A 23,699-nucleotide genomic window follows, 5' to 3' on the forward strand; every position below is an offset into this window, starting at 1 on the left:
ATCAGGGAGGGGGTGAGTGCAGTGTAGGGTACGGATCAGTCAGGGATGGGGTGAGTGCAGTGTTGGGTAGGGATCAGTCAGGGAGGGGGTGAGTGCAGTGTTAGATAGGGATCAGTCAGGGAGGGGGTCAATGCAGAGTTGGGTAGGGATGAGTCTGGGAGGGGGTTAGTGCAGTGTAGGGTAGGGATCAGTCAGGGATGGGGAAATGGCAATGTTGGGTAGGGATCAGTCAGGGAGTGGGTGAGTGCAGTGTTGGGTAGGGATCAGTCAGGGAGGGGGTTTGTGTAGTGTTCGGTAGGGATCAGTCAGGGAGGGGGCGAGTGCAGAGTTGGGTAGGGATGACTCTGGGAGGGGGTAGTGCATTGTCGGGTAGGGATCAGTCAGGGAGGGTGTGATTGCAGTGTTGTGTAGGGATTAGTCAGGGAGGGTGTGATTGCAGTGTTGGGTAGGGACCAGTCAGGGAGGGAGAGATTTCCGTATTGGATAGGGATCAGTCAGGGAGGAGGTGAGTGCAGTGTTGGGTAGAGATCAGTCAGGGAAAGGGTTTGCGGAGGGATCACTCAGGGATGGGGTGAGTGCAGTGTTGTGTCGCTATCAGTCAGGAGGGGGAGAGTGCAGTGTTAGGTAGGGATCAGGCTGGGAGGGGTAGTGTGCAGTGTTAGGTAGGGATCAGGCTGGAAGGGGAAGATTGCAGTATTGGGTAGGGATCAGTCAGAGAGGGGGTGAGTGCAATGTTGGGTAGGCATCACTCAGGGAGGGGGTTTGCGTAGTGTTGGGCAGGGATTAGTCAGGGAGGGGTGTGAGTGCAGTGTTGTGTAGGGATCAGTCAGTGAGGGCGTGATTGCAGTGTTGGGCAGGGATCAGTCAGGGAGGGGTAGTTTGCAGTGTTGGGTAGGGATCAGTCAGGGAGGGGGTGAGTGCAGTGCTGTGTAGCTATCAATCAGGGAGGGGTAGATTGCAGTGTTGTGTAGGGATCTGTCAGCGAGGGGGTGAGTGCAGTGTTGGGTAGGGATCAGTCAATGAGGAGGTTTGTGTCTTGTTGGGTAGGGATCAGTCAGTGAGGGGGAGATTGCAGTCTTTTGTAGGGATCGAGGGAAATCAGGAGGGCAAAAAGGGTACATGTGATTGCTTTGGCAAATAGGTTTAAGGAGAATCCAAAATGTTTTTACAATTTTCTCCCCCTCTCTCCCCCCACTCTCCCCTCTCTCCCCAAACTCTCCTCTCTCTCTACACCTGTCTCTCACCCCCTCGCTCTTCCCCTCTCTCTACCCCGCTCACCCCCTCTCTCGACCCCTCAATGTCTCTATCCCTCTCTCCCACTCTGTCACTAAGTCTCTCCCCTCTCTCTCTCCCTCTCTCACTCCCTCCATCACTCCCCCTCTCACTCTCTCATCTCTCTCCCCCATTCTCTTCCCCCACTCTCACCCCCATCTCTTTCCCCTCTCTCTTTACCGTTTCTCTCGTCCCCCTCTCTCGTCGCCTCTCTTTCGCCCCTTTCTCTCGCCACCTCTCACTCGCCCCCTGTCCCCGTCTCACCCCTCTCTCTCCCTCTCTCACTCCCTCCCTCTCTACGCCTCTCCCTCCCCCTCTCTCTCTCACCCCCTCTCTCTCCACTCATCTTTCTCCACGCAGCTGTCTCCACCCACCTCTCCCTACCCCGCTCTCTCACCCCCTCTCTCTACCCATCTCTCTCTCCCCATCTCTCTCTCTCATCACTAGCTCCCTCCTCTTACTTTGTCACCTCACTCTCCCTCCCTCTCTCACATCCTCCCTCTCTCACGCCTTCCCTCTTCCCCTCTCACTTTCCCCTCCCTCTCAGCACTGTCTTTGCCCACACTCTCCCCAATCTCTTCTCTCACTCTCTTCCCCCCACTCTCACCCTCATCTCTCTCCCCTTTCTCCCTCCCCTCTCTTTCTCCCCCTCTCTCTCCCCCTCTCTCTCCAGCATCTCTGTCCCCCCTCTCTCACCCTCTCACTCTCCCCTCTGTCTCTCCCCCACTCTCTCCCCACTGTCTCCCCAATCTCACTCCCCCTCTTTCTCTTCCCTTTCTCTCCCCCTTTCTCTCCCCCTTACACTGCTCCCTCTCCCCACACCCCACTCTTACCCCCTCACCACTTCTCTCTCTCACCCCCACCCTCTCACCGCCTCTCTCATAACCTCTCTCTCACACCCTCTCTCTCACACCCTCTCTCCCCATCACTCTCCCCTTCTCTCCCCCTCTCTCTCCCCCTCTCTCTCAGTCCCACTCTCTCACACCCTCTCTGTCACACACTCTGTCTAGCCCCTCTCTACTACTGTCTCATCCCCCCTCTCACACCCTCTCTCCCCCTTTCTCCCCCTGACGCCAACCTCTCTCTCCCCTTCCCTAAACTGTCTCTCATCCTTTCCCTCCCCCTCCCCTCTCTCTCACCCCTCTCTCTCCCCCCCTCTCTACCCGCGTTCTCATCCACTCTCTGTACCCTACTCTCTCTACCCTGCTTACTCCCTCTCCCTACCCCTCGATCTCTCTCCCCACTCTCTTCACTAAATCTCTCTCCCACTCTGTAATCTAAATCTCTCCTCTCTCTCTCTCACTCACTCCCTCTCCCCATCTCTCTCCCCTCTCTCTCCCCACTGTATTTCCCCACACTCTCCCCCACTCTCTGCCCCCACTCTTGCCCCCATCTGTCTTCCCTCACTCTCTTTCCCCCGCTCTCTCTCCACCCTCTCTCTCCACCCTCTCTCTCCCCCTCCCTTTCTCAATTTCTCAGTCACCCCCTCTCTCTCGTCCAGTCTCTCCCCACTCTCTCCCCCATGTCACTCCCCTTCTTTCTCTCCCCTTTCTCTCCCCCTTTCTCTCCCCCTTTCTCTCCCACTGTCTCTGCCCCCTCTCTCCTCCACACTCCACTCTTCCCCCCTCATCACCCCTCTCCCGCACCACCCTCTCTCACCGCCTCTAACACAACCTCTCTATCGCACCTTCTCTCTCACACCCTCCCTCTCAAACCCTTTCTCTCATACACTCTGTCTCCCTACTCTCTCCCATTCTTCCCCCTCACGCCAACCTCTCTCTCCCCTACTCTCCCCAAACTCCCTCTTCCCCTTTCTCTCCCATCTCTCTCCCCATCTCTCTCCACCCTCCCTCACACCGTCTCTCGCCCCCCTCTCTCGCCTCTCTCTTACACACCCTCTCTCTCCACCCTCTCTCTCCCCCTCTCTCCCCCTCACGCCAACCTCTCTATCCCACTCTCTCCCCAAACTCTCTCTCCCCGCTCTATCCCCCTCTCTCTCGCCTCCTCTCTCACCCCCTCTCTCTCGCCCCCATCTATTTCACCCCCCCTCTCTCGCCCCCTGTCTCTTGACCCCTCTGTCCCTCCATCTCCCCTCTCGCTCGCCCCACTCTCTCCCCTCTCCCTCACCCGCGCTCTCACCCCTTCTCTCTACCCTTCTCTCTCCCATCTCTCTCTCTTCACTCGCTCCTTCCCCTTACTCTGTCACCTCACTCTTCCTCCCTCCCTCACATCCTCCCTCTCTCACTCCCTCCCTCTCTCTCTCTCTCTCATTCTCCTCTTTCTCACCCCCACTCACTGCCCTCCCTCTCTCTCCCTCTCTTTCCCCCTCACCACTCTTTCTCCCAGTCTCTCTCCCGCTTCTCCACCCTCGCTCTCCCCTCTCTCTACTGACTCTGTCTCATCCCCTCTCTCTCCCCTCCCTCTCTCACCCACTCTCCCCTACTCTCTCACCCCCACTCTCTTCCCACTCTCACTCCCCCTCTTTCTCGCCCCCTTTCTCTCCTCTCTTTCTCTCCCCCTTTCTCTCCCCTTTCTCTGCCCTTCTCTCTCTCCCCACCACTCACTCTCGCCCACCCAACACCCTCTCACCCCTCTCTCTCACATCCTTTCTCTCACCCTCCTCTCACAACCTCTCACTCACACCCTCTCTCACCACCTCTCTCTCCCTCCTCTCTCACCCCTCTGTCTCACCCCTATCTCACACCCTCTCTCTCACACCCTCTCTCACACCCTCTCTCCCCAAACTCTCTCTCTCCCTTTCTCTTCCCCCTCTCTCGCACCCTCTCTCTCCCCATTCTCTCACCCCTCTCTCTGCTCAGCTCTCTCCACCCATCTCTCTCTCCATCCACCTCTCCTTCCCCCTCTCTCTCACTTCCTCTCTCAACCCCCTGTCTCTCCCCATTTCTCACACTTCACTAGCTCCCTCCACTTGCTCTGTCACCTCACTCTCCCTCACTCTCTCCCATCCTCCCTCTCTCCCTCCCTCTCATTCTCCTCTTTCTCACCCCCACTCACTGCCCTCTCTCTCCCTCTCTCTCCCCCGCGCTCTCCCCCTCTCTCGCCCCCTCTCTCCCCCTCTCTCTCCCCCTCACCCCTCTTTCTCCCACTCTCTCCTGCCTCTCCACCCTCGTTCTCCCCCTCACTCTAATGACCCTCCCTCACCCCCTCTCTTCCCTCCCTCTCTCACTCACTCTCCCCAACTCTCTCACCCCCATTCTCTTCCCACTCTCACTCTCCCTCTTTCTCTCTCCCTTTCTCTCACCCTTTCTCTGCGCCTCTCTCTCTCCCCAACACTCACTCTCCCCACCCAACCACATCCCAACCCCTCTCTCTCACACCCTTTCTCTCACCCTCTCTCTCACAACCTCTCGCTCACACCCTCTCCCGCACACCCTCTCTCATTACATCTCTCTCCCTCCTCTCTCACCCCTCTCTCTCATCCCCTATCTCACACCCTCTCTCTCACATACTGTCCCTCACCCCTCTCTCTCAATCCTCTCCATCCCTCACGCTAAACGTTCTCCCTAAACTCTCTCTCTCTCTTTCTCTTCCCCCTCTCTCGCACCTTCTCTCTCCCCCCACTCTCTCAGCTCCTCTCTCTCTACTCATCTCTCTCCAATCACCTCTCTCCACTCACCTCTCTCCACCCACCTCTCCTTCCCCCTCTCTCTCACCCCCTCTCTCAAACCTCTCTCTATCCCCATCTCTCTCTCTTCACGAGCTCCCTCCCCTTGCTCTGTCACCTCACTCTCACATCCTCCTTCTCTCAATCCCTACCTCCATCCCTCCCTCCCTCTCACTCTCCCCTCTCTCATTCCCTCTCACTCCCCTCTCTCTCCCACTCACTCGCGTCTCTCTCTCCCCCACTCTCTCCCCTCTCACTCCCACCCATTCCCCTCTCTCTCCCTCTCTCGCCCAATCTCTCACCCCCCTCGTTCTCCCTCTCTCTCTACCGACCCTCTATCACCCCCTCTCTCTCCCCCTCACTCTCTCACCCACTCACTCTCCCCCACTCTCTCACCCCCACTCTCTTCCCACTTTCACTCCTCTTCTTTCTCTCCCCCTTTCTCTCCACTTTCTCTGCCCCTTCTTTCTCTCTCTACCACCCACTCTCCCCCATCCAACCCCTCTCAGCCCCTATCTATCACCCCCTTTCTCTCACCCCCTCTCTCAAAACCTCTCTCTCGCACCCTCTCGCTCACTCGCTATCTCACACTGTCTCTCGCATACCCTCTCTATCACCTCCTCTCTCTCACACCCTTTCTCTTACCCCCTCTCTCTCGTCCCCTATCTCACACCCTCTCTCTCACATACTGTCCCTCACCCCTCTCTCTCAACCCTCTCTCCATCCCTCACGCCAATCTTCCTCCCCAAACTCTCTCTCTCTCTCTTTCTCTTCCCCCTCTCTCGCACCTTCTCTCTCCCCCCACTCTCTCAACCCCTCTCTCTACTCATCTCTCTTCACCCACCTCTCTCCACCCACCTCTCCTTCCCCCTCTCTCTCACCCCCTCTCTCAACTCCCTCTCTCTTCCCATCTCTCACTCTTCACTAGCTCACTCCCTTTGCTCGGTCACCTCACTCTCACTCCCTCTCTCACATCCTCCCTCTCTCAACCCCTACCTCTCTCCCTCCCTCCCTCTCACTCTCCCCTCTCTCACTCCCTCTCACTCCCCTCTCTCTCCCCTCTCACTCCCACTCATTTCCCTCTCTCTCCCTCTCTCGCCCAATCTCTCACCCCCTCGCTCTCCCTCTCTCTCTACCGACCCTCTATCACCCCCTCTCTCTCCCCCTCACTCTCTCACCCACTCACTCTCCCCCACTCTCTCATCCCCACTCTCTTCCCACTTTCACTCCCCTTCTTTCTCTCCCCTTTCTCTCCCCTTTCTCCGCACCTTCTCTTTCTGCCTACCACCCACTCTCCCCATCCAACCCCTCTTACCCTCTATCTATCACCCCCTCTCTCACCCCCTCTCTCAAAAGCTCTCTCTCGCACCCTCTCTCTCACCCGCTATCTCACACTGTCTCTCGCATACCCTCTCTCTCACCCCCTCTCTCTCATCCCCTATCTCACACCCTCTCACTCACATACTGTCCCTCACCCCTCCCTCTCAACCCTCTCTCCATCCCTCACGCCAAACTTTGTCACTAAACTCTCTCTCTCTCTTTCTCTTCCCCCTCTCTCGCAACTTCTCTCTCCCCCACTCTCTCACCCCCTCTCTCTCTCTACTCATCTCTCTCCACTCACCTCTCTCCACCCACCTCTCCTTCCCCCTCTCTCTCACCCCCTCTCTCAACCCCCTCTCTCTCCCCAACTCTCTCTCTTAACTAGCTCCCTCCCCTTCGTCTGTCACCTCTATCTCACTCCCTCTCTCACATCCTCCCTCTCTCAATCCCTACCTATCTCCCTCCCTCCCTTTCACTCTCCCCTCTCTCACTCCCTCTCACTCCCCTCTCTCTCCCACTCACTCCGGTCTCTCTCCCCCACTCTGTCCCCTCTCACTCCCACTCATTCCCCTCTCTCTCTCCCTCTCTCGCCCGATCTCTCTCGCCCCCTCGCTCTCCCTCTCTCTCTATCGACCTCTATCTCCCCCTCTCTATCCCCCTCCCTCTCTCACCCACTCACTCACCCCCACTCTCTCACCCCCACTCTCTTCCCACTTTCACTCCCCTTCTTTGTCCCCCCCTTTCTCTCCACTTTCTCTGCCACTTCTCTCTCTCCCTACCACCCACTCTCCCCCATCCAACCCCTCTCACCCCTCTATCTATCATCCCCTCTCTCTCACACCCTCTCTCAAAACCTCTCTCTCGCACCCTCTCTCACCCGCTATCTCACACTGTCTCTCGCATACCCTCTCTCTCACACCCTCTCTCACCCCTCTCTCCACCCCTCACGCCTACCTCTCTCTCCCCCTCACTCTCTCCAATCTCTCTCCCCCCCCCCCTCTCTCCCTGTCACTCTCCCCATCTCTGTCCCTTCTCCCACCCCCTCTCTCACACCCTCTCTCTCACACAATCTCTCTCACACCCTCTATCTCCCCCTCTCCCTCCTGCCTCTCTCCTCCCTCACGCCAACTCCTTTCTCCCCCTCTCTCCCAAACTCTCTTTCCCCTTTCTCTCCCCCTCTCTCCCCACTCTCTCGCCTCCTCTCTCTCGCCTCTCTCTCTCACCCCCTCTCTCTGCCCCCTCTCTCTCGAGCCCTTCTCTCTCAACCCCTCTCGCCCCCTCTCTCGCTCCCTCTCTTTCACCATCTCTCTCGCCCAATCTCTCTCGCCCCCTCTGTCCCCACATCTCCCCCTCTCTCTCGCCCTCTCTCTCCCAATCTCTCTCTTCAGTAGCTCCGTCCTCTTACTCTGTCACCTCACTCTCCCTCCCTTTCTCAAATCCTCCCTCTCTCACTCCCTCCCTCTCTCCCCCTCACCTCTCACTCTCCCCTCTCTCACCACCACTCTCTCCCCTCTCTCTCTCACTCACTCCCCCTCTCTCACACCCTCTCTCTCACCCCTCTCTCCACCCCTCAAGCCTACCTATCTCTCCCCCTCTCTCTCTCCAATCTCTCTCTCCCCTATCTCTCCCCCTCTGTCTCCCCGTCACTCTCCCCCATCTCTGTCCCCTCTCCCTCCAGCTCTCTCACACCCTCTCTCTCACCCCTCTCTCCACCCTCACGCCTACCTCTCTCTCCCCCTCACTCTCTCCAATCTCTCTCTCCCCTTTCTCTCCCCCTCTCTGTCCCCGTCACTCTCCTCATCTCTGTCTCCTCTCCCACTCCCTCTCTCACACCCTCTCTCTCACACAATCTCTCTCACACCCTCTGTCTTCCCCTCTCCCTTCTGCCTCTCTACCCCCCTCACGCCAACTTCTTTCTCCCCCTTTCTCCCAAACTCTCTTTCCCCCTTTCTCTCCCCCTCTCTCCCCACTCTCTCGCCTCCTCTCTCTCGCCTCTCTCTCTCACCCCCTCTCTCTGCCCCCCTCTCTCGAGCCCGTCTCTCTCAACCCCTCTCGCCCCCTCCCTCGCTCCCTCTCCTTCACCATCTCTCTCGCCCAATCTATCTCGCCCCCTCTGTCCCCACATCTCCCCCTTTCTCTCGCCCTCTCTCTCCCCATCTCTGTCTCTCTTCACTAGCTCCCTCCTCTTACTCTGTCACCTCACTCTCCCTCCCTTTCTCAAATCCTCCCTCTCTCACTCCCTCCCTCTCTATCCCTCATCTCTCACTCTCCCCTCTCTCACCACCACTCTCTCCCCTCTCTCTCTCACTCACTCCCCCTCTCTCGCACCCTCTCTCTCCCCATTCTCTCCCCCTCTCTCTACGCCCCTCTCTCACCCATTCTCTCTACCCTCTCTCTCTACCCCACTCACCCCGTCTCTCTATTCTTCGATGTCTCTCTCTCCCTTCTCTCTCTTCACTAACTCTCTACCCCACTCTGTCACCTAAATCTCTCCTCTCTCGCTCTCCTCTCTCACTCCCTCCCTCTCCCCCTCTCACTCTCCCCTCCCTTTCCCCACTGTCTTTCCCCACACTGTCCCACACTCTCTTCCCCACTCTCACCCCCATCTCGCTCCCATCTCTCTCTCCCCGCCTCTCCCCGTCTCTCTCCACCCTCTCTGTTCCCTTCCCTCTCTCACACTCTCACTCTTCCCCTCTCTCTCTCCCCACTGTCTCCCCAATCTCACTCCCCCTCTTTCGCTCCGCTTTCTCTCCCCCTTTCTCTACCCACTCTTTGTCCCCCACACCCCACTCTTTCCCCCTCACCGCCCCTCTCTCTCACCCCCTCTCTGTCACCGCCTCTCTCACCGCCTCTCTCACAACCACTTTCTCACACCCTCTCTCTCACCCTCTCTCACATCCTGTCTCTCACACCCTAGCTCTCCCCCTCACTCTCCCCCTCTCTCACCCCCTCTCTCAATCCCCCTCTCACACCCTCCCTCTCACACCCTCCCTCTCACACCCTCAGACTCCCACGTCTCTCCCCTTTCTCCCTCCTCACGCCAACCTCTCTCTCTCCCCCTCTCTCTCACCAAACTCTCTCTTCCCCTCTCTCTCCCCCTCTCTCCCCCTCTCTCGCCAACTCTTTCTCCCCCTCTCTGACCCCTCTCTCTCCCCCTCTCTCCCCTCTCTCCCCTTTTTCTCCACCTCTCTACATCCCTCTCTCACCCCTCTCTCTATCTTCTCTCTCTACCCTGCTCACCCACCTCTCTACCCATCGATCTCTCTCTCTCTCCCCTCTCTCTTCACTAACTCTCTCCTCCACACTGTCACCTAAATCTCTCCTCTCTCTCTCCGTCTCTCACTTCCTCCCTCTCCCCCTCTCTCCCCAGTATCTTTCCCCACTGTCTCCGCCACTCTCTTCCCCCACTCTCACCCCATCTCTTTCCCCTCTCTCTCTCCCCTCTCTCCCCCTCTCTCCCCCCTCTCTCCACCCTCTCTCTCCCCGTCCCTCTCTCACCCTCTCACTCTCCCCCTCTTTCTGCTCCACTCTCTCCCCACACACTCCCCAATCTCACCCCTCTTTCTCTCCCCTTTCTCACCCCCATTCTCTTCCCTTTCTCTACCCCCTTTTTTGTCCCCTCTCTCTACCCCACACCCCACTCTTCCCCTCACCACCCCGGTCTCTTATCCACACTCTTACCGCCTCTCTCACAATCCGTCTCTCACACCCTCTCTCTCACACCCTCTCTTACACCCTCTCTCTCACACCCTCTCTCTCCCCCTCACTCTCCCACATCTCTCTCCTCCCTCTCTCTCACACCCTATCTCTCTCACCCTCTCTCTCTTCCCTCTCTCCCCCTTCTCTCAACCCCCTCACACCCTCTCTCGCACACCCTCTCTCTCACACCCTCTGTCTCCCCCTCTCTCTCCCCCTTTTCCACCCACACGCCAACCTCTCTCTCCCCCCTCTCTCCCCATCTCTCTCCACCCTCCCTCTTCCACTCTCGCCCCCCTCTCTACCCCCTCACCCCCTTCTCTCCTCGCTCACACCAACCTCTCTCACCCACTCTCTCCCCAAATTCTCTCTCCCCCTTCTCTCCCCCTCTCTCTCCCTGTCTCTCCCCCCTCTCCCCCGCGCTCTCCCCCTCTCTCGCCCCCTCTCTCTCACCTCCTCTCTCTCCCCTCCTCTTTCTCGCCTCTCTCTTGCCCCCTCTGTTCCCCCTTCTTCCCCTCTCTCTCGCCCAACTCTCTCTCCTCTATATCCTTCTCTCTCTCCCCTTCTCTCTCCCCTCTCTCTCCCCATCTCCCTCTTCATTAGCTCCCTCTCCTTACTCTGTCACCTCACTCTCCCTCCCTCTCTTACATCCTCCCTCTCTCCATACCTCCGTCTCACTCTCCCCTCTCTCACCCCCACTCACTCCCCTCTCTCTCCCCCACTCACTCCCCTCTCTCACCCTCTTTCCCACTCTCTCTCCACCCTCTCCCCCTCTCACACCCCTTCTCTAGCACCCTCTCTCTCCCCTAAGTCTCTCTCTCTCCACTCATCTTTCTCCACCCATCTCTCTCCACCCACCTATCCCTCCCCCTCTCTCTCTATCCCACGCTCTCTACCCCGCTCACCCCCTCTCTCCATGCCTCAATCTCTCTCCCCCTCTCTCTTCACTAACTCTCTCCCCCACTCTGTCACCTATATCTCTCCCCTCTCTCTCTCGCTCTCTCATTCCTCCCTCTCTCCCCCCTCACTCTCCCCTCTCTCTCCCCACAGTTTTTCCCCACTCTCTCCCAAACTCTCTCCCACACTCTCTTCCCCCACTATCACACACATCTCTCTCCCCTCTCTCTCCATCCTCTCTCTCTCTCCCTCACTCCCATCCTTCTCTCCACCCTGTCTCTCCCCCTCCTTCTCTCACCCTCTCACTCTCCCCCTCTCTCCCCACTCTCTCCCCACTCTCTCCCTAATCTCACTCCCCCTCTTTCTCTCCCCCTTTTTCTACCCCTTTCTCTGCCCCCTCTCTCTCCCCCACACCCCACCCTTCCCCCTCACCATCCCTCTCTCTCACCACTTCTCTCACAACTTCTCTCTCACACCCTCGCTCTCACACCCTCTCACAATCTCTCTCTCACACGCTCTCTGTCCCCCTCACTCTTCCCCACTCTCTCCTCCTCTCTCTCTCACCCCCTCACATCCTGTCTCACACGCTCTCACACATCCTCTCTCTCACACCCTCTGTCTCCCCTCATGCCAACCTCTCTTACCCCTCTCTACCCCTCCCTATCCCCCTCTCTCTCCCCTTCTCTCGACTCTCTCTCACCTCTCTCTCTTACCCCTTCTATCTCCCCGCTCCCTCTCCCCCTCTCTCTCAACCCCCTCGCCACCTCTCTCACACCCTCTCCCTCACAACCTCTCTACCCCTCTCTCACCCCCTATCCCACGCCCTCTCTCTCACACCCTCTCTCCCCTCTCTGTCACATCCTCTCTCCCCCTGTCTCCACTCTTACGTCAATCTCTCCCTCCCCCTCTTTCCACAAACTCTATCTCCCCCTCTCTCACCCCCTCTCTTCCACCTCTCTCTTACCCCCTCTCTCTCGACCCCCTCTCTCTCTGCCCATCTCTCTTCTCCCTCTCTTTTCCCCTTCTCTCGCCCCCTCTCTTCCGCCGCTCTCTCACCCCTACCTCGCCCCTCTCTCTCGCCCCACTCTCTCCCCCTCTACCCCTCTCTCTCCATCTCTTACTCTTCACTAGCTCCCACCCCTACTCTGTCACCTTAGTCTTCCTCCCTCTCTCACACCCTCACTCTCTGACTCCCTCCCTCCCTCTCACTCTCCCCTCTCTCCCCACTCACTCCCCTCTCTTTCTCCCTCTCTCTCCCCCTCTCTTCCTTCTCTCACCCCCTCTCTCTCCACTCTCTCTCTCCCCCTCTCTTTCCACCCTCTTTCTCTCTCCTTCTTTCCCCCTCCCTCTCTCCTCCTCCCTCCTTTCCCCCTCTCTCGCCCCATCTCCCTTTCTCTACACACCTATTCCTCCCTGTCTCTCCCCTCTCTCCCACCTCTCTCGACGTCTCTCTCCACCATCTCTCTCCCCCCATCTCTCCCCCTCTCTCCCCAAATCTCTCTCTCCTCCTCTCTCGCTCCCTTCTCTCTTGACACCTCTCTCTGGCCCCCCTCTCGCCCCCCTTTCTCGCCCCTATCTCGCCCCCACTGTTGCCCCGTCTCTTGCCCTCTCTCGCCCCAATCTCGTCCCCACTCTCTCCCAGCTCTCTCACACCCCCTCTGTCACCACCGTCTCTCACCCCTCTCTCTGTCCTCTCTCTCCCCTTCTCTCTGCATCTCTCTCCATGCTTCTATCTCCCCCTCTCTCTCCCCCTCGCTCACCACCCTCTCTCTACTCCCTTCTCTTTTCCCTCTCTCTTTACCTACCTCTGTCTCTCTCTGCCCTCTCTCTACCCTCCCTTCTGACTCCTCTCTCTCCCCTCCCTCACTCTCCCCTCTCCAACGTCCCTCTCCAATACCCCTTTCTCCACCTCCCCATCTCCATCTCCCCCTCTCTCCACCCTCTGTCCCCCTCTGTCCCCCTCCCTCACTCACTCCCTCACTCTGTCTCTCCTCTCTCTCTCTCTCCCCCACTCTCCAACTCCCATTTCCAACTCCCCGTCCATCTCCCCTCTCTCCATCTCCCTTCTCTCTCCCCGGTCTCCCATTCTCTCCCCCGCGCTCTCGACCCCTCCCTCGACTCCTCCCTCGACCCCTCCCTCGACCCCTCCCTCGACCCCTCACTTGCCCCCTCCCTCGCCCCTTCCTCGTCCTCTCCATCTGCCCCCTCCCTCTGCCCCCTCTCCCTACCCTCCTTTCTTTCACACTCTCTCTCTCCCCCTCACCCTGTCCAGCTCACTCCCTACCCCTTTCTCTTACCTCTCTCTCCCCCTCTCTCTACAGCCTCTCTCTTTCCCCTCTCTATCTCCCACTCTCTCCCCATCTCCCCTCTATCTCCCTCTCCCCCTCTCTCCCACTCTCTCTCTAACCACCTTTCTCTACCCCTCTCTCTACCTACTTTCTCTCCACGCCTCTCTCTCTATCCCCTCTCTTCTTCTCCCCTTCTCCTCCCCTTCTCCTCCCCCTCACTCCTCTCACTCTCTACCCCCGTCTCTCTCCACGCCTCTCCCGACACCCCCTCTCTCAACCCCTCTCTCTACCCCTCACTCTCTCTTTCCCCCTCTCTCTCTTCACCAACTGTCTCCCCTAAATGTCACTGAACTTTCTCCTCTCTCTCCCTCTCTCACCCCTTCCCTCTTTCACTCTCTCCCTCACTCACGCTCTCACTCTTCCCCCTCTCTGTCCCCCTCTCTCTGTTCCCCCACTCGCTACCCCCTCTCTCTGTCCCACTCACTCTCCCCTTCTCTCGCCTCTCTCTCTCTCCCCCTCTCTCTCTCCCCCTCTCTCTCGCCCCCTCTCTCGCGCGCCCTCTGTCTGTCCCCCCTCTCTCCCTCTCTCTCTCTGTCCCCATTTTCTGGTTCCCCTTTCTCTGTCCCCCGTCTCTGTACCCCACTCTCTATGTCCCCAACTCTGTCCCCCACTCTGTCCCCAACTCTGCCCCCACTCTGTTCCCCATTCTCTGTCCCCCCACTCTCTGTCTCCCCTCTCTCTGACCTTTTTATCTCCCCTCTCTCTCTGTCACCCTCTCTCTGTACTCCCTCTCTGTCTCCCCTCTCTCTGTACCCCATCTCTCTGTCCTCCTTTCTGCCCCCCACTCTGCCTCCCACTCTGTACCCCCATTTTCTGTCCCCCCACTCTATGCCCCCACTCTTTTCCCCCCTCTTTCTCTCGCCCCACGCTCTGACCCCTTCTATCTCCCCCTCTTTGTCCCCCTCTCTCTGTCCCCCAATCTCTGTGCCCCACTCTGTCCCCGCTCTCTGTCCTCCCACTCTCTGTCCCCGCACTCTCTGACCCCTTCTATCTCCCTCTCTCTCTGTCTCCCCTCTCTGTCCCTCTCTCTGTTCTCCCTCTCTCTGTCTCCACTCTCTCTGTCCCACCCCCTCCGTCCCTCTTTCTCTCTTTCCGCCTCTCTCTGTCCCCCCACTCTGTGATCCCGCTCTCTGTCCCACACTCTCTGACCCCTCCTATCTCCCCCCTCCCTGTCCCCCTCTCTCCGTCACCCGCTCTCGGTCCTCCCTCTCTGTCCCCCTTTCTTTGTCCCCCCGTCTGTCAGGCTTTCTCTATACCCCCCTCGCACTGTCCCCCTCTCTCTGTTCCCCTCTCTCTTTACGCTCTCTCGCCTTGCCCCCTCTATCTCTGTCCCCCACTCTGTCCCCCCCTCTCTCGGCTCCCACTCTCCCTCTGTCCCTCTCTCTCTGTCCCCCTCTCTGGTCCCACTCTCGCTGTACCCCCTCTCTCCCCTTTCTCTGTCCCCCTCTCTCTTTCCCCCTCTCTCTGTCCCGCTCTCTCTCTCCCCTCCCTCTGTCCCCCTCTCTCTGTCCCTCTCTCTGACCCCCCTCTCAGTACCCTTCTCTCTGCCCCCCACTCTGTCCCCCCACTCTCTGTCCCCCCACTCTCCGTCCCCCCATTCTCTGACCCCTTCTATGCCTCCCTTTCTCTGTCGACTTCTCTCGGTCCTCCGCTCTCTATCCCCCCTCTCTGTACACCTCTCTCTCTGTCCCCCTCTCACTCTCCCCCACTCTGTTCCACCCCCCTCTCTGTCACTCCCTTTTGTACACCCTCTCTGTCCCCCAACTCTGTCCCCCCTCTCTCGGTACCCCGTCTCTCTGTCTCCCCTCCATCTGTCCCATCCCCTCTGTCCCCCTCTCCCTCTGTCCCCTCTTTCCCTGTCCCCGTCTCTCTGTCCCCCGTGTGTGTCCCTGTCTCTGTCCCCCCGTCTGTTCCCCTCTCTCTGTCCCTCCGTCTCTGTCCAGCACTCTCTCCCTCTCTCTGTCCCCCCGTCTCCCCTCTGTCTGACCTCCTCTCTCTGTCCCCCTCTCTCTGTGTCTCCCCCTCTCTCTGTCCCTGCTCGCTCTGCCCCAATCTCAGCCCCGCTCTCTCTGTGCATCATCTCTCTGTCCACCCCTCTCTGTGCCCCCTCCTTCTATGTGCCTCCTCCTTCTCTGTCCCCCTCTCTCTGTCCCCTCTTTCTGTCCACCCCTCTTTGTCCACCCCTCTCTGTCCCCCTCTCTCTGTCCCCCCACTCTCTTCCCCCACTCTCTGACGCCTTCCATCTTCCCCCTTTCTCTTCCCCCACTCTCTGTCCCCCGCTCTCTGTCGCCCCCACTGCCCCCTTCTCTTTGCCCCTTTCTCTCTGTCCCCTCTCTCTGTCCCTTCTCTCTGTCCCCCTCTGACTGTCCCCCTCTCTCAGTTTCTCCCTCTCTGTCCACCTCTCTCTCTCTCCCTCTCTAAGTCCCCCTCTGTCTCCCCTCTGTCTGACCTCCTCTCTCTGTCCCCTCTCTCTGTGTTCCCCTCTCTCTGTCCCCCACGCTCTGCCCTTACTTTGCCCCCTCTCTCTGTCCACCCATCTCTCTGTCACCCCCTCTCTCATTGCCCCACTCTCTCTGACCCACCTTTCTCTGTTCACCCCTCTCTCTCTCCACCCTCTCTCTGTCCCCTCTTTCTGTCCTCCTCTATCTCTGACCCCACTCTCTCTCTGCCCCCCTCTCTCTGCCCCCCTCTTTCTGTCCCTCGTCCACATTTCTCTGTCTCCCTCTCTCTCCCCCTCTCTCTCTGTCCCACTCTCTCTATCCCCCTCTCTCTGTCCCCTCATTCTGTCCCCGCACTCTGTCCCCCTACTCTCTGTCCCCCCACTCTCTGAACCCTTCTATATCCCCATTTCTCTGTCCTCTCTCTGTCCCCCGCTTTCAGACTCCCTTTCTCCGTCCCCCTCTGTGTCCCCCCTCTGTCCTGCCCCCTTTGTCCTCCCTCTCTTTGCCCCCGTCTCTCTGACCCGCTCTCTCTGTCCATCCCTCTCTCTGTCCACTCGTCTCTCTGTCCCCCTCGCTCTCTGTCCCCCTTTTCTCTGTCCACTCCTATCCTTGTGTCCCCTCTGTCCCCCTCTATGTCCCTGTCCTTCTCTGTCCCCACTCTCTCTCTCTCTGCCCCCTCTCTGCCCCCTCTCTCTGTCCCCCCTCACTGTCCCCATTTCTCTGTCCCTCTCTTTCACACATCCTCTCTCTGCCCGCCTCTCTGTTCCCCTTCTCTCTGTCCCCCTCTTTGTTCACCTCTCACTGTCCCCCCTCTCTGTGCCCCCTCTGCTCCGCCCTTCTCTCTGCCCACCACTTTCTGTTCCCCACTCTCTGTCCCCGCACTCTCTGACCCCTTCTATCGCCTCCCTTTCTCTGTCCCCCTCTCTCTGTCCCCCTCTCTGCTCCCCCCTCTGTCCCCCTCTCCCTGTATCCCGCTCTCTCTGTCCCCACTCTCTCTGCCCCCTCTCTGCTCCCTCTCTGTTCCCACTCTCTCTGCCCCCTCTCTCTGTCTCCCCTCTCTCTTTAACCCGCTCTCTCTGTCCCCACTCTTTCTTCCCCCCTCTTCGCCCCCTCTCTCTGTCTCCCCACTCTCTATCACCTCTCTCTCTATCATGCCACCCTCTCTCCTCCCTCTCTCTCTCTGCCCCCTCTCCCTCTGTCCACTCTCTCTCTGTCCCCCCTCTATTCCCGCCTCTCCCTGTCCCCTCTCTTTGTGCCCTCACTCCACTTTGTCCCCCTTTCTGTCTCTTCCCACTCTGTCAGCCCCTCTCTCGCATCCCTCTGTCCCCCTCTCTCTGTTCCCACTCTCTGTCTGTCCCCCTGTCTCTCTGTCACCTCATTCACTGCCCCCCGTCCCCTCTCTCTTTCCCCCCTCTCCGTCCCCCGCTCTCTGTACCCCCTCTCTCTGTACCCAATCGCTCTGTCCCCCCTCTCTCTGTCCCCTTCTGTCTCTGTCCCCCCTTTCTCTGTACGCCTCTCTCTGTCCACCATCTCTCTGTCCCCTCTCTCTGTCCCCCTTTCGCTGTCCCCTCTCTCTGTCCCCCCTCGCTCTGCCCCCATCCCCGCCCCCTCCCTCTATGTCCTCCCATCTCTCAGTCACCCCCTGTCTCTGTCTCGCCTCTCTTTCTGCCCCACTCTCTCTGTCTCCCCTCTCTCTGTTCACCCCTCTTAGTGTCCACCTCTCTCTGTCCTCCTCCCTCTCTGTGCCCCCTCCTTCTCTGTCCCCTTCTCTCTGTCCACCCACTCTCTTTCCCCTCTCTCTGTCCGCCACTCTCTGTACCCCCTCTCTCTGTTCCCCCTCTCTCTCTCTGCCCCCCTTTCTGCCCCCCGACCACATTTCTCTTTCCCCCTCTCTCTCCCTCTGTGTTTCCCCTCTCTCTGTCCCCGCCGTCTGTCCCCCTCTATCCTCACCCCCACTCTGTCCCCACACTCTCTCCCCCCACTCTCTCTCCCCCACTCTCTGACCCCTTCTATCTCTCCCTTTTCTCTGTTCCCCCTCTCTCTGTCCCCCGCTCTCTGTCGCCCCCCTCTGTCCCCCGTCTTTGTCTATCCTCTATCTGACACCCCCTCTCTCTGTCCCCTTCTCTCTGCCCCCCTCTCTATCTATCTCTCTCTCTGTCCACCCATCTCTGTGACCCCCTCCCTCTCTGCCCCCCCTCCTTCTCTGCCCCTTTTTCTCTGTCCACCCCTTTCTCGGTGCCCCCTCTGTTCCCCTTATATCTGTCCCCCCTCTCTGTACACCTCTCTCTCTCTCCCCTCTCTGTGCCCCCCTCTGCTTTGCACCTCTCTCTGCCCCCCCCGTCCACCCCTCTCTGTCCCCTTTTCTCTGTCCACCCACTCTGACCCCCACTCTCTGTCCCTGCACTCACTCACCCCTTCTCTCTCCCCCTTTCTCTGTCCCCTCTCTGTCCGCCCTCTCTGTCTCCCCTTCTGTCCCCCTCTCTTCGTTCCCCCTCTCTTCGTTCCCCCTCTCTTTGTTCCTCCTCTCTCTGTAACCCGCGCTCTCTGTCCCCACTCTCTCTGTCCCCCCTCACTATCACCCCTCTCTGTCCCCACTCTCTCTGCCCCTCTCTCTGTCTCCCCTCTCTCTCTGTACACACCGTCCCCGCCTCTCTCTGCTCCCCTCACTCCACTCTGTCCCTTCCCTCTCTGTCACCCCCTCTCTCGCACCCCTCTGTCCCCCTCTTTCTGTTCCCCCTCTCTGTCTGTACCCCTGTCTCTCTGTCACCCCTCTCACTGACCCCTCTGTCCCCCCCTCTCTGTCCAAGCCGTCAGAATCCCCACCTCACCATCCCCACACTCTCTGTCCCCCTCTCTCTGACATCCTCTATCTCCCACTCTCTCTGTCCCCTTCTCGCTTTTCCCCTCTCTCATTCCCCCCCTCTCTGTCCCCGCTCTCTGTACCCCCTCTCTCTACCCCCTCTTTCTGCACCCCTGTCCACATTTGTCTGTGTTCCTCTTCTCCCCCCACTCTCTGATTCCACTCTCTCTGTCCCGCCTCTCTCATTGCCCCACTCTTTCTGTCCCCCTCTCTCTGTTCACCCGTCTCTCTGTCCACCTCTCTCTCTGTCCCCCTCCCTCTCTGTGCCCCCTCCTTCTCTACCCCCTTCTCTCTTACCCCCTCTCTCTTTACCCCTCTCTGTGTCTCCCTCCTTCTCTGTCCCCACACTCTCTCTGTCCCATCTCTCTCTGTCCCGCCTCTTTCTGTCCCCCCTGTCCACATTTCTCTGTCCCGCTCTCTCTCCCCCTCTCTCTGTTTCCCCTCTCTCTGTCCCGCCTCTCTCATTGCCCCACACTCTCTGTCCCCCTCTCTCTGTTCACCTCTCTATCTGTCCACCCCTCTCTCTGTCCCCCTCACTCTCTGTGCCCCCTCCTTCCCTACCCCTTTCTCTCTTTCTACTCTCTCTGTCCCCGTCCCTCTCTGTCCCCACTCTCTATCTTCCCCCCTCTCTCTGCCGCCCTCTTTCTGACCCCCCTCTGACCGCATTTCTCTGTCCCCCTCTCTCTCCCTGTCTCTCTTTTTCCCCTCTCTCTGTCCACCCACTCTGTCCCCACACTCTGTCTCCCCACTCTCTGCCCCCCCCCACTCTCAGACCCCTTCTATCTCCCCTTTTCTCTGTCCCCCTCTCTCTGTCCTCGTCTCTCTTTCCCCATGCCCTCTGTCGCCCCTCACTGTCCCCCTCTCTTTGTTCATCATCTATCTGACACCCCCTCTCTCTCTGTCCCCCTCTCTCTGTCCATTGCGCTCTCTGTCCACCTGTCTCTCTGACTCCCTCCCTCTCTGTCCCCCCTCCTTCTCAGCCCCCTTTTCGCTGTCCACCCCTCTCTCTGTTCCCCTTTTCTCTGTCCACCCTCTCTGTACACCTCTCTCTGTCCCCTCTCTTTGTTCCCCCTCTCTCTGACCCCCTCTCTACGACTCCACTCTCTGTCCCCACTCTATCTGCTCCATCTCTCCCCCTCTCTGCCCCCCCTCTCTCTGTCATGATCCCCGCTGTCCTCCCTCTCTCTGCCCCCTCTCTCTGTCCACGCTCTCCCTGTCCCCATCTCTCTGTCCCCCTGTCTTTGTCCCACCCTCCCTGCACTCCCTCTCTCTGTCCACCCATCTCTCCGTCACCCCCACTCTCTGTCCCGCCTCTCTCTCTGCCCCCTCCCTCTCTGCTCCCGCCCACCACTCTCTGTTCCCCACTCTCTGACTCCTTCTATCTCACCCCTCTGTCTGCCCTCTCTCTCTGTCCCCCGCTCTCCGTCCCCCCATCTCTCTGCCCCCCTCTCTCTGACCCCTCTGTCTGTGTCCCCCCTCTCTCTCTCCAAGTCTCTCTGTCACCCCCTCCCTGTCCCCCTCTGTCTGTACCCTTCTCTCTCCCTCCCTCGCTATCTCTCCCTCTCTATGCCTCTCTCTCTGTCCCTCCCTCTCTGTCCCCATCTCTCTGTCCCCCCTCTCTCTGTCCGGCCTCTGCTGTCCCCCCTCTGTCTGTCCACAACTCTCTGTCCCCAATCTCTGTCCCCTCTCCCTCTCTGTCCCCCCCTCTCTGCTCCCCTGTCTGTACCCCTCTCTCTCCCCCCTCTCTCTACCCCTTCTCTCTGTACCCCCTCACTCTGTCCCCCACTCTCTGCCCCCTCTCTCACCCCTCTCTCTCTGTCCCGCGTATCCCTCTGCCCCTCCTTCTCTGTCCCCACTCCTTCTCTGCCCCCTATCTCTCTCCACCCCTCTCTCTGTCCACCCTCTCTCTTTCCCCCTCTCTCTCTGTCACCCCACTATCTCTGCTCCCTCTCTCTGACCCACCTCTCTGTCCCCCTCTGTCCCCATTTCTCTATCCTCCTCTCTTTCTTCCCCTCTCCCATTCCCCCCTCTCAGTTCCCCCTCTGTCTGTCCTCCCACTCTCTGTCACCCTTCACTGTCACCCACTCTCTGTCCCCATCTCTCTCCCCCCTGTACCCCCTTTCTCCCCCCCCCCGTCCCGCCACTCTCTGAACACTTCTGTCTCACCTCTCTGTCTGTCCCCTCTCTCTCTGTCCCCCTGTGTCCGCCTCTCTCCTTCCCCCTCTCTCTGTCCTCCCTCTCCCTGTCCCGCGACTTCTGTGCCCCTCTCTGTGTCCCCTCTCTCTGTCTCCTCTCTCTGTCTGACCCCTATCTCGTTCCCCCCTCTCTCTGTCCCCCTCTCTCTCTGCCCCCTCCTCTCTGCCCCACTCTCTCTCTATCCCCTCTCTCGCTCTCTCTGCACACCCTTTCTCTGTCCCCCTCTCTCTGTCCCCCCTCTCTCTGTCCGGCCTCTGCTGTCCCCCCTCTGTCTGTCCAGAACTCTCTGTCCCCAATCTCTGTCCCCTCTCCCTCTCTGTCCCCCCCTCTCTGCTCCCCTGTCTGTACCCCTCTCTCTCCCCCCTCTCTCTACCCCTTCTCTCTGTACCCCCTCACTCTGTCCCCCACTCTCTGCCCCCCTCTCTCACCCCTCTCTCTCTGTCCCGCTTCTCCCTCTGCCCCTCCTTCTCTGTCCCCACTCCTTCTCTGCCCCCCTATCTCTCTCCACCCCTCTCTCTGTCCACCCTCTCTCTTTCCCCCTCTCTCTCTGTCACCCCACTATCTCTGCTCCCTCTCTCTGACCCACCTCTCTGTCCCCCTCTGTCCCCATTTCTCTATCCTCCTCTCTTTCTCCCCCCTCTCCCATTCCCCCCTCTCAGTTCCCCCTCTGTCTGTCCTCCCACTCTCTGTCACCCTTCTCTGTCACCCACTCTCTGTCCCCATCTCTCTCCCCCCTGTACCCCCTTTCTCCCCCCCCCCTGTCCCGCCACTCTCTGAACACTTCTGTCTCACCTCTCTGTCTGTCCCCTCTCTCTCTCTGTCCCCCTGTGTCCGCCTCTCTCCTTCCCCCTCTCTCTGTCCTCCCTCTCCCTGTCCCGCGACTTCTGTGCCCCTCTCTGTGTCCCCTCTCTCTGTCTCCTCTCTCTGTCTGACCCCTCTCTCGTTCCCCCCTCTCTCTGTCCCCCTCTCTCTCTGCCCCCTCCTCTCTGCCCCACTCTCTCTCTATCCCCTCTCTCGCTCTCTCTGCACACCCTTTCTCTGTCCCTCCTCTCTCTCTGTCCCCCTCTCTCTGACCCCCTATTTCTCTCACCCCCTTCTGTCCACCCTCTCTCTGTCCTCCCACTCTGTCCCCCACTCGCTGACCCCTTCTATGTCCCCCACTCTCTGCCCAGCCTCTCTCTGTCCCCCCTCTCCCTCTGTCCCCCTCTCTCTGTCCCCCTCTCTCTCTGTCCCCCTCTCTCTGTCCGCCCTCTCTGTACCCCACTCTCTCCGTCCCACTCTCTCTGTCCCCCACTCTGTCCCCCCACTCTGTCCCCTACTCTCTGACCCCTCTTTCCCCTTTTATGTCCCCTTTCTCTGTCCCCCTCTCTCTGTCACCCTCTCTCTGTCCCCCGCTCTCTGTCACCCACTCTCTGTCCCCCTCTCTGTCCCACCACTCTGTACCCCCTCTCTGAACCTCCCGCTCTCTGTCCCCTCTCTCTCTGTCACATCCTCTGTCTGTCCTCCCTCTCTCTGTCCCGCCCCTCTGTCCCTCTATCTCTGACCCCCACTGTCTGTAGCCCTCTCTCTGTCGCCCCACTCTGACCCCCCCTCCCTCCTCTCTCTGTCCCAATCGCTCTGACCCCCTCGCTCTGTCTCCCCCATGCCCCTCTCTCTGTCCCCTTCTCTCTGTCCCCCTCTCTCTTTTCCCCGCTCTCTGCCCCCCTCTCTCTGTCGCCCGTTCTCTGTTCCCCCTCTCTGTCCACCCCTCTTTGTCCCCCACTCTGTCCCCCACTCTCTGTCCCCCACTCTCTGTCCCCTTCTCTCTGTCCTCCCCTCACTGTCCTCCCCTCACTGTCCCCCCTCTCTGTACCCCTCTCTCTCCCCCTCTCTCTCTACCCCCTCTCTTTGTACCCCCTCACTCAGTCCCACTCTCTGTCCGCTCTCTCTCATCCCTCTCTCTCTGTACCCCTCTCTCTGTCCCGCCTCTCTCTCTGCCCTCTCCCTCTCTGTCCCCACTCCTTCTGTGCCCCCTCTCTCTGTCCACCCCTCTCTCTGCCCCCCCACTCTCTTTCACCCCTCTCTGTCCCCCACTCTCTGTCCCCATCTCTCTCCCCTCGTCCTCCCTCTCTGTCCCCCCCTCTGTCCCCCCACTCTCTGACCCCTTCTATCTCACCTCTCTGTCTGTCCCGTCTCTCTCTGTCCCCCTCTGTCCGCCTCTCTCGGTCCCCCTCTCTCTCTGTCCTCCCTCTCCCTGTCCCGCTACTTCTGTGCCCCTCTCTGTGTCCCCCTCTCTCTGTCTCCTCTCTCTGTCTGTCCCCCTCTCTCGTTCCCCTCTCTCTCTGTCCCCCCCTCTCTCTGCCCCCTCCCTCTGACCCCTATTTCTGTCACCCCCATCTGTACACCCTCTCTCTGTCTCCCTCTCTCTGTCCTCCCACTCTGTCCTCCACTCTTTTCCCCACTCACTGTCCCCACTCTCTGTCCCCCACTCGCTGACCCCTTCTATGTACCCCTCTCTCTGCCCACCCTCTCTCTGTCCCCCCCTCCCTCTGTCCCCCTCTCTCTGTCCCCCTCTCTCTCTGTCCCCCTCGCTCTGTCTGCCGTCTCTGTACCCCACTCTCTCTGTCCCACTCTCTCTGCCTCTTACTCTGTCACCCCCGTCTGTCCACCCTCACTCTATCCCCCACTCTGTCCCCCACTCTGTGACCCCCTTACCCCCTGTATGTCCCCTCTCTCTGTCCCCCTCTCTCTGTCCCCCTCTCTCTGTCCCACCTCTCTGTCCCCCCTCTCTGTACCTCCCTCTCTCTGTCCCCTCTCTCTCTGTCGCATCCTCTGTCTGTCCTCCCTCTCTCTGTCCCGCCCCTCTGTCCCTCTCTCTCTGTGACCCCCACTGTCTGTTGCCCTCTCTCTGTCGCCCCTCTCTGACAACCCCTCCCTCCTCTCTCTGTCCCACTCGCTCTGTCCCCCTCGCTCTGTCTCCCCCATGCTCCTCTCTCTGTTCCCCTCTCTCTGTCCCCCTCTCTCTGTCGCCCACTGTCTGTTCCCCCTCTCCGACCACGCCTCTC

At 59.5% G+C, this 23,699-nt stretch overlaps 1 pseudogene; it reads left to right on the forward strand.

The window, feature by feature from the left end:
- The window catches only part of LOC148138816 (uncharacterized), a 56,916-nt pseudogene that overhangs the window by 21,141 nt on the left and 12,076 nt on the right, over positions 1-23,699 (forward strand).

The sequence above is a fragment of the Chiloscyllium plagiosum genome, unplaced genomic scaffold (genome assembly GCF_037043375.1).
Source record: "Chiloscyllium plagiosum isolate Xiang-an unplaced genomic scaffold, Cpla_swu_hap1 HiC_scaffold_39, whole genome shotgun sequence".
Lineage (NCBI taxonomy): Eukaryota > Metazoa > Chordata > Chondrichthyes > Orectolobiformes > Hemiscylliidae > Chiloscyllium > Chiloscyllium plagiosum.